We start from the raw sequence: 11235 nt of genomic DNA, 5'->3' as shown, positions 1-11235 counted from the left end.
CGCCTTTCAATTAATCCCCATGTGACTAATATAAGCACCATTAGCCATCCATGTTACCAGTGGCAATATTTGCTATTTTGGAGCAAAGAAACCCTGTTGGGAAAGTGAGCTTTCCGAAAGTCTGTGATTAATAAGAAATGGGCACAAATCCAGGTTTCCTAGTCCTAAGAACTCTTTCCTCTGCCTTCATTTCATCTGCAAAACAGGGACATTCTTATGTGTTACTTACTCATCAAGATGCTATGAGCATAATGAGCTACTGGGGCTGTGAAGTTCTTGGATAAAAGCCACAATAATGCAGTGACAAGTGCCACCTAGAATTCCACTTGCAAACTCAGATGACACATTTGCAACCTCACTGTGAACTATCTAAGTCCTTGTCATTTATTATGAATAGAATACATTTCAAGTCACTTCTCTGAAGAAGCCAAATGCAGCAAATGAGACTATATTCTTAGCTCTGAGAAATGAAAAGTTACCAATCTTCCTGAGATCTCTGGTAAGGGATTCATATTCACAGCGGCCTTTACTTTGAACTGATGTCTTGTTTAAAATAACCAGAGAACTCTAAGACACCTCTGGGTATTTCCCAGTATCCCTGTTCCAGGAGAAGGGGTGAAGAACTGTACGAATGGCTCCTCTGGATCATATGACATAACTGAAAAGAGAAGAGACAGAGACAGAGATTTCCAACAAAGTCTTTAACAGTGAATGCCAAACAAAGGACTTCACCAGAACAGAAGCAGCCTCAGAAACCGGCTAGATTCAAAACTTGCAGGTGAGCTGTCTTAACTTTGCCGGGGCCTTGCGTAAACCCAGTGATGAGACCGAGCCAAGGCAGCAGTGCCCCGGGCCCAAAGGGTGAGACAATGGCACAGTTGTGTCAGGGTGAGAGGCCTTGACACAGGCTTCCCGTGTGATCATCCTGGGGCCTCTTCATCCCCTCTGAGGATGGAAACGGGGAAGGCAGGTCTGTCCTCCCTGTCTTTGCATTTCTTCCTTCCATCCCAGGTTCCCTACAGTCTCTCCTTATCCCACAAGTCTCCCTTCCTCCCCAAAGGACAACCAGCTCACCCACCACATAGAACTTCATCTTTGCTTAGGCAAAACCACTACCTCTGCTCAAAGGACAAAAAGGCAGGAAGGTATTTTGGTCATCTTGGCAGGGAGACATTCAATTTTGCACCGGGGGCCATTTTCATTTGTTCTGCCCCTCCATAAATCATTATTCCTGGCCAGAAGAAGAATCTCTCTATCTCCTGTTTGGACATGAGAGATGGCTAAGCTACAGGACCACAGATGGAGTTCTGCATTTTGATGTCCTGTTCCAAGGCGGCCCCTAAGAAACAAGCTGAGCTCAGGTACGCTGTGTCATACTTCCCACCCCACCCCGACTGCAGGAGGGTGCCAACGTCAGTTCAACCAATAAGAGCTGTCCCTGGGCTTATCTTCCCTAAAATCTAGCAGTTGAAGAGAAGATAATGCACAGGTATCTTCTGCCTTCTGAAAGTAAAAGATTGATGGATTGCAGTTCTCAGCATTCACCACCCACCAAGAAGACTTTCTAAAAGCTCCACAAGCAAGCAACTGTGGAATGTGGCTGGGAAGGACCAAATGAATCAAGGCTAGCAGGAACCTGCTTGAGTAATGGACTGACAGGTTTTCCAGAAACACATCAGACTGGCACGATCAATGCAATCGCCAGGACAGAAAACCACCGCAGCACTGATTACATTTTCTGAGACAGGATGTCTGAGAGCTGACTTTGTTTTGATCCTTCCTGAGTTGCCTCAAACTTACCACAGTTTTTATGGCTCCATTTGAACATAAATCAGTCACACTGGATGCTAGTCACAACTCAGCCTGCGTTCAGAAGCATGCTGAGTGCCTGATGCTGTGGTGCAAATGAAACAAAGGCCTGAGACCCACTCCCTTTGCTCTTCTCTGAACGTAGGAAAAATCAAGTCTCATTCTTTTGTTTGGTGACTCCCGTAAGCAATTCTTTATTTCCCCTTAAGCCCTAGATGTCATATTGGATATTAAATAGGACTGCTTCTGAAATGTGAACATCTATTCCTCAAGTCTGCATTTGAATCAAGCTTTTGATTACGGATAAGATACTCCCAAGTTGGGTCTGTTGGCCCTCAGATCATCACATGAGACTATCTCTTGATATGCTGACCACCCCCTGGCCCAAGTTAGTGGGGTGTTTACCCAGCCTTAGAGGGTTGAAGGGCATTTCACCCTAAGTTATGAAGGCAATGGTATACAATTTGAAAGGGAGTGGGCAGCATTTCCTCTGTGTTTCCTAAGACATTAAGAAACATACAGAGAAATGGATTGTTTTACAAATATACAGTCTCCCCATCTGGCACGACACAGACAAGGGGAAATGTGGCTTACTTATTTCTGCCCCCTGCAAATCCTGTATTTCCTCTCCTGAAAATACCCAGTGGCATACCAGCTGTGACCCAGTGTCTGATGTGTGTGTGTATATTTCAATTTCGTGTTGGTGGTATTAAGAATCGAAGCATCCCTAAATCCACCTCACAGGAAGCTAGTCCATAGCTGCTAATATTAGATTACATTCTAATTATTCACTCTATATCCCTCTTCACACCATTATTCCGAGACCAACAGATCAGGGCTTTGCACTGAATACTAATGCTACCATTTGTCAGTACGCTAGAGCTGCATTTGTGTGTCTTCTGGACAGAGAGACCAATCACAGGGCAAAACGGAAATCTCTGCCCCATATCACATTAGCATGTCTTTTCCTATTTGGGTCACAAAAAATCACTTCTCAGTTGTCCCACATGAATAGCCCCTTTACCACGTATCAGTATACATGAAGCCCAAACTACCCACTTTGTGCAAACTAGTAAAAGTGGGCTTTCCTTTCTTAAAAAATAAAATAAAAGCAGATAAGTAGACCCCTTCTTCCCTTTTCCTTTGTGAAAGCAGCTGCTTCTGTCACTTTTCCTGATGTCCTGGAATCCGTGACCAGCCTACCCACGTCAGGACCAAACAGGACACTTCCCCCGGAAATGAGAAGCTGAGGTTTAAGATGCAGGGAGTTGTCACTACAGACAGGCAACAAAGCAACCAATGACCCAGGGAAACAGCAATACCCCACCCTCCTTCTCAGAGAGGGGAAGCCCCTGAAGGGAGAGCAGCCGCCTGACCTGGTGTGGGAGCCCCCAGGAAGACTTAAGCAGGAAAATCTAGAGGAATCTTGGGAAAGAGGGATGGCTAAATTGCCACAAAAAGTGTTTATTTGAGTATTAAAAAAAATTGCCTGCCATCAGAGCTTCACCAGTTTCTGAATGGGGCCTGATGACAGACTATTAAATTACTGGTTTTGCTACCCATAATATAAATACTCTGGCAGGCCATTGAAGACACCTGGTATGTATTTTATATCTGTGAGGCTGAGTTCCGAATCAACCCTTACACTTCATTCAGTTACGTACTCAACAAGTACATACTGATCTTTAAGCACTTTTAAACATTATTTCAATTAACAAACAACCCCAGAAGGTAAGATAGAACCTGTTGTGATGGCCATGAAGTACCTGAGTAGTTGTTTCTGGGTATGTCTGTGAGGGTGTTTCTGGATGAGACTGGCATTTGAATTGGTGGACTCAGCAGAGACCTCGCCAGTGTGGATGGGCATCATGCAGTCGGTGGAAGGTCTGATAGAACCAAAGGCGGTGAAGGAGGAATTTGCCAATTCTTTCCTTCGTCTCACCAATTGAGCTGGGTCATCAGATTTACACCATCAGCCTTCAGACTCCTACTGAATTATACCGCTGACTTTCCTAGGTCTCCAGAGTCATGGGATTTCTCAGCCTCCTTGACTAGGTAACCCTATAGGTTCTATTTCTCTGGAGGACCCTGACTAATACACTATTATAAAGAAAGCTGTGGCTCTCAGCAATCATTGAACTTGCCCAGACTTAGAGCGAGTAAGTGGCAGAGGCAGGATTTAAGCCAGGCCTGCGTCACTCCAAAGCCCATCCATGCTCTTTCCAAGGTACCAAAAAATACCCACAACAGTAAAGTGTGCTGAGTTCACTGGAATTTAAAATTTAAAAAAAATAAGGCAAACCAAAAATTAAAATTTGGATAAACTGTAAAGCGTATCCCTTTCAGTGAAATGGAAAATCAGACATAGAATTACTAGCTGTTAAAAGACATATCATTAAGCATTCTTGCCTTAGCTCTCAAAAAGTCAACAATCTAGAAATTAAAGTGCAAGTACTTTTAATTCCAGAATTTAACATAGAAGACAGTAGAATAAGAATCTAAATGTTTTAAGCCCTGGCTAGGTTGGTACTCCAAAGACCTGGGTTCTACTCCTAGATCAGTTATAAAGTAACTGTGTGTCCTTAAGCCAGTTGCTTGACTATCGTGGCCTTAATTTTTGCCTGCAAAAGGAAAGAATTTGACTCTACAGGATGTCTAAGTTCCCATCTTGATCTAAGGGTAAGATGTCTCAGAAGCAGCATCTCGTAACACCCTGGAGAAGCATGACACATTGTGCAGATGAAAAGCAGAGACTCAGAAGTTAGATGCCTTACTCAGGGCTTCCTCAAAGAGCCAAGGACTAATGTCTCTCATTCTCCTGTATTTCTAGGCCCTCCTTCTTCCCCATCCTGCTTTGGGATAACTTGCAGTGGGACAGAAAGGGGCCAGAATAACTCTTTCCTCCCTCCCTAATGCAGACCACCATATATTACTACCTACTGTCCTCAGGCTTCCTAGCAAAGCCTCCATGTCCCTAAATCACCTCATGCTGGCGATCGTCCTGGGATGTGGGGGGCTGTGATTTAGTTCCCACCCATTTGTGTGGAGCTGATTTAACAGTAGACCCACCTAGTCAGCTGGGCCCCCAAAAGGGCCTGCTGTTGAGGGCCAGCACTTCCCCTGCCTGTTTACAGACACCTCAACACAGCCCCACAGTCTCCCTTTTGGCCACCTGCCTCCCACTCATTCCTGTCCACTGGGCACAAAACCAGACCACGCTGTTCTTCTGTACAAAGATGTCCTTGAGTGGAAATTCAAAACACAAGCTTACCATGTTACACGAGGGCTATTAAACTGTTTAAGCCAGCCTTCTGCTAAATCACTTCGGTTTGGCTGTCTCTCTCTACACATCACATACTCACACTTCCCTGCCAATCTGAAGAAACCTAGTTTTCCCTTCATCCGGATTTTCAGCAGTGTGCATACTAAGAGCTCTTTACCCCTTGTTTATTTCTTCTTTCACCACCTCCAGGTATTTTATTCCTAAGTACCTTGTTCTTCTATTCCACAGCTCTCATTTGCTAGTTATGTTTGTTCCTTCTTCTGCCTTTATTATTTTCTCTTTCCTCTGGCAATGCACACACACACACACACACACACACACACATCTTTTTCTTTTTTTGTTTTTTAGTGTTCTAAAAAGTGCTACATTTTTTTCCTCTTTACCTGCATTACACATTATGAATCCTAGAGACAAAGGACTCCTTCTGCCTGCTTGGGATTTACCAAGAATGTTTATTAAGCACCCACTTATACACCTGCATGTAGTATATGCTCTGTGTATGCCTTTTCATCAAATCCTCACAACCACCTTATGACATGGCTCTTCCCCTAAAACAGTGCTTCTCCAACTTTAAAGTTCATATAAATCACAAGGTAATCTTGTTAACATACAGATTCTGATTCAATGGTTTCCGATGAGGCCTGAGAATCTGCATTTCTTACAAGCTCCCAGGCGATGCTAACGATGCATGCCCATGGGCCACATTCATGGGTTCAGCCTGTGTTGGGACAGTGGCAGTACTTTTATGTGATTAAGAGGTTGATGTGAAAATCCTACCTATCATGAGCATTTTGGATCCCAGTGTTGAGCACTGCCCTCTTCCCACCATTCTCTCCACAAGTGAAAACATTCCTTGAAATATCAGAAGTTCACCATGGACAGTGAATTGGTGACAATTTCACAGTGTTCAGCCTGAGAGCAATGAAAGCACAGAGAGAGAGAATGACGCCAAAAAGGGAAGGGGAACGGGAGGCAACAGTTGAAGGCGAAAGTGATCCAGTAAGAGGTTAACACCATCGGTTATTTCTCCCAGGAAGATGTGAGGCCCCCTACCAGAGAGGACAAGCACAGAGACACAGGCTCTGCTGTCAGGGAACTCACGGAATCCCCTCTCAAAGAACATTCACTGAGTGCCAACGGACCTGTGTGCGTGTGCCAAGGACTCTGTCCATATACGCATCTTATTAAATGCTCACGACCACCTTGGAAGTAGCTCCCACCCTCAGTTTTACAGACAAACAGAACTGGGGCTCAGAGAAGCTGGTTAACTTTTCCCAATACAATCATCAATTTGCATGAGTAGGATTCAGTCCACTATTCCCACCGTAAGTTCACGTCTCTATCAACAATATTATCACACAAGCTACCAATACATTGAGGGAAAAAATAGAGGAACCCACTGGGGTTCCAGAGACTGAGAGGAGATTCTATCTGTGATGAAGTTTAAAAAAATCACATGTGACTCAGAAGAGAATGAATCTCTTTGTGCTATACTCGTGGCTTTAGGTACAAGGGAGAATCTCCCTGAAGACAGGGTGGAGGAGAGTCTGTACAAGTATGTAATGAAAGCCTTCCTCAGCACTGACATTCGGTGCACCTCTGATCTCTGTTACTAGGCTGGAATCCCCCAGAGCAGGGAATGCCTGTCTCTGAGACCAGCCCGTCCCTGCAGGAGAAACGGTGCTCAGCCCGTGTTTGATCACATCCCTTCCCACTCCAGGCCACCTGCCACCTGTGCACTGTAAATTACAACAAGCATGATTACTTCAGTTTCCCCCAATTTTGAGGTCCATCTCCTCTATTTTCTAATAAACTCTTGGTTATTCCATTAAAACGTTTGTATCAATTCTATAGTCCTATTTTCTTCTCTTTCTTCTGTTTCCCCTTTTATTCACCAACACGTTCTTCAAAGAGCCATCTTTGCTCCTTGCCCTCACAGCTGCAGTACTCGCTCGTTGTTTTTAAGTCTGGTGGTCTGGCTTCGGTCCCCACTCCTCCCCTAAAACGGTTTCCCTCCTTGGTCACCAGAATCACTTAATTGCCTTTTCTCTCTGACTGCTTTATCTCATGCCTAATCTTTCTCAGTTTTGCCCTGCTATCTAATACTGTTGTTCACCTGCTTCACCCTGAAAGCTTCCTCTGACTTTCAAAACATAGCACTGCCTCATCTTACTTCAACCTTTCTGGTCTTTCCTTCACTTCCTTGAAGATTCTTTCTCTTCCTCTCGCCCATGAATGTGGATGGCCCCTGACTCTCAGCACTGATCCCCAGATACGCCCTCCCTTGATGAGTTCTTCCTGCTGTGGCTTCAGTTATCATATTTTGGGTAGACGCTTGCTGGCCCTGGACTCACATTTCCACCTGGCAGCCGGACATTTCTACTTACTATTTTATGAGCGGCAATATGTCCTCAAACCAACAAAGTCTTTTCCCTGATGTTACAATTCCTATTTATGATACCATGATATCAAAGAGTTTCTTTCCATGGTAGCCAACACATCACAATTTTTTCCCACTTATCGCAGTGAATGTATGCATAGAGGGACAGAGGGTGGGGGAGTGACATGAGGTTTTATTGCTACCACCAGTAAAATATTACTTGTTAACCATTCAAGCATATATAAACTTGGCGGCTCCTACAGCAATTCCATTTAATCATCATCCCAGGTGACAAAAGCATATGCCAATGCTTCTCACACTGTCAGTACATTGGAAGTACTTGGACGTCTTGTTAAAATGCAGATTCTGAACCATCAGTTCTGTAGGAAGAGTGGACAGGCTGAGATTTCACATCTCTAACAAGTTCCTAGGTTATAACTATGATGCTGGTCTATACATTGAGTAGTGAGGAGTCTTAAACATGCTTGAAAATCACTCAATATTTTCAGTGTGTTAGTTCACGAACAACCTGACGTTTATACACACCAATTGACAGATGCAGAAATTTAAAGTAGGATTCAAACAGATCAAAATTTGTGAAATGGGTCTGCAAGTGGGACTTTATCTCTACTAATTAGCCATGTGGTTCTTCAAATTTTGTAATTCTGGGAGCTCACAGCAATTCAGCAACAAAAAATGAGGATAGTATCCAATTACCCGTGATACATGAGTTTGCACACCTACACATCCTTAACTGAATCAGAAAGTCTCGGTTTCTCCCTCTGTAATTTCAAGCTGAATGTGTTCATAAGTCTTCTCTCATCAGTAAAGAAGTTGAATCTTGTGAGTCTCTGGGATCTAATAAATTGGTTTCTAAGGGCCTGTTATTACCCCCAAAGACCTTGATCTAAGAAAGCAGCTCAAAAAATTCCATCTTTCCAATAAATTTCCATTGCCTAGCCATCTGTCTGCAGAAAAATAAACTAAGTTTCCATGTCCTGCATCAATCAATTTCTTCCCAACCTCTCATACTCTGGCAAGAGTTAAGGGCTGAGATGAGAAGAACATTCACAACTCTGATCATTTCCTCCATCACATCACACAAAGAACGTACTCAGCACAGCCTTTCCCAACACATGATGCAATGGAAAGGGCACCCACTCACCTTCTCATATGATTTCCACAAAATGTCAATGTCCTCTTTCCCCTCACATTGCAGCTGCCTCGTATGTGACCACTGGACTCAGCTTTTCCACAACTACACTTTTTAAATCTCTTAGTGGTGAGAGGTTAGACTCTTCTGGTTCATGTTGACTAATTTTATAAAGGCATTTTTACAAAATAGTTCTAACACACACTATATCCTGTTGCTCAGAAGGCCATATTTTAGAAGTTCTACATATTGCTCTTTACTGGGTTGCTATGTACACTCTTCTACCTCAAAGCCCAGAAGTTTAGGAAGAAATGGTGTTCTCCTCTTGTGGGACATCTTTTCCTAAAAGTTCCACCATGGATCAGAACCATCATCTACCCACAGAGCTAGTAGGTTCTAATCCACTTCCTCACCTATTTGAAGAAAACAACCATTTTCTCTTACTGTGGTAACTGCACTGCATGTTTCTTCAGAGGGCTACTTGTCTTGAATTCTTAGTTCTTGTCAGTTCATGAAGTGAAACAGGCCAAGACAATAAAAGTAATAACCTAAAACTGGGGAGAGTAACAAGGTGGGACTCTCTTTTCACTGGGTGGCTAAGCTGGTAAGATACAAGTTGGGAGCGGCTGCTCGGCACCCACAGAGAGAGCCCGTCTGAGGGCAGAGCCTCGAGGGAAGAAAGAGTAGTATCAGACTTAGATAACACTATGTGAGCATCTGGTCACACATAGCAACATACACGTTTGTTGTTGTTGTTGCTGTTGAAGTTCATTTGAACTGGGTTTCTGTTAGTTATAACCAAGTGTCCTGGCTGACATAGGACTTAGGAAATGATAATGATAATAATAGCTAACCCCTACACAGCACTTACTGTTGATAATGTTTTCTATATATCATTCAGTCTTCACCACCATCCTGTGCAGCGAATGTTATTATTATCATTATCTTCATTTTATAAATGAGAAAACTGAGACAAAAAGCTGCCTCCCAAGCACCTAGCTAGCAAGTGATGGAATCAGGATCGAAACTTATGCCATCCACCTCCAGAGTCAGTGCTGGGAATCAGAGCTGCTCCAGGCGTGGTCCAAAGACCGGTTGCAGTCTATAAATTATTGACCGCCTGCGAGGAAAACCTGAAAGCATTGTACGTGCCTAAAAACTGTCATGGCAAGCTGACACTGCAACAACATCTTTTTTTCTTATTTATAAAAGTATTGGTCCACGATGAATTAGAAATTAAAAAAAAAATCTTATCCTTCACCACAGAATTTAAGGAACGTTATTTAGCTTGGAGCGTAAGCACAGTGATTTAGATATAAATCACAACCTTTCTTCAAAGGCTCTTAAATTTCTATGAATAATGTCAGTGTCACTTGGCAGTCACAAAGTATGTTACATCTTGATTCAATTCCAATGTTTCAAAATAGAGTCCTTTGAGGTATTTTTAGTGTTCATGACTCTGGATTAGAATAGGACCCTGCATTCTCTGTGGACCCTTTTTAAGATGCTAATGCTCCACAGCACTAAGGATCTTGGCAATGGTTTGTTCCCAGTGAACCTTGACCAAAGCAGACAGAGCAACAGCAAAGAGACTCACAGTCCCAGCCAAAGAAGAAATCACAGAAGGTAAGTTTAGGAAATGAGTGATATCATGGAGTTGGAAGAGGCACTCCGAATGAAAGAGAAATCTATAACAAAGCACAGAAGCAAGCTGTGACCCTGCAGAGCTCTCCTATACATCCTCCTTTGAAAATATATGCCTAGCCTGGGCCCTGGTAGAGTCAAAGAAACAATGCCTCGGACAAAAGCTTATTCCAGCAGGTTTAAAAAAAAGTCTTTCTTAAAAAAATAAGAAGAAGTCTTTCTTGAACAGGCACCCCACAAATGGACAATAAGCCCGTGGGAAAAAAAAACATGCTTGAGATTATTAGTCATCAGGGAAATGTAAAATAAAACCACTGCAAGATACCATTACACCCACTAGAATGGCTAAAATTAAAAAGACTGACAATGACAAATGCTGACAAGGCTATGGAACAACCGGAACTGTCATACATGGCTGGCAGGAAGGGAAAAAGAGTTTGCAGTTTCTTTTAGAGTTAAAATATACCTACCTTTTAGCCCTGGCTGGCGTAGCTCAGTGGATTGAGCGTGAGCTGCGAACCAAAGTGTCGCAGGTTCGATTCCCAGTCAGGACACATGCCTGGGTTGCAGGCTATAACCCCCAGCAACCACACATTGATGTTTCTCTCTCTCTCTCTCTCTCTCTCTCTCTCTCTCTCTCTACCTCCCTCCCTTTCCTCTCTAAAAATAAATAAATATTTTTTTAAAAAGTGCCTCTATTTAAATATATATATATATATATATATATATATATATATATACCTACCTTTTGACCTAGCAATTCTACTTCTACATATTTATTTACCCAAGTGAATTGAAAACATGCGTCCATACTAAGACTTACCTAAGAATTCTCATAGCCCTGAACTGGGAATAATGTAAATATTGGTTAGTAGGAGAATAGATAAATAAATTGTGACACATTTCTATGATAGAACACTACTCAGCAATAAAAATGAACAAATTACCAATGGGTCTCATAGAAAT

The sequence above is a fragment of the Phyllostomus discolor genome, chromosome 1 (genome assembly GCF_004126475.2).
Source record: "Phyllostomus discolor isolate MPI-MPIP mPhyDis1 chromosome 1, mPhyDis1.pri.v3, whole genome shotgun sequence".
Classification (NCBI taxonomy): Eukaryota; Metazoa; Chordata; class Mammalia; order Chiroptera; family Phyllostomidae; genus Phyllostomus; species Phyllostomus discolor.
This window is presented reverse-complemented; position numbering follows the sequence as displayed.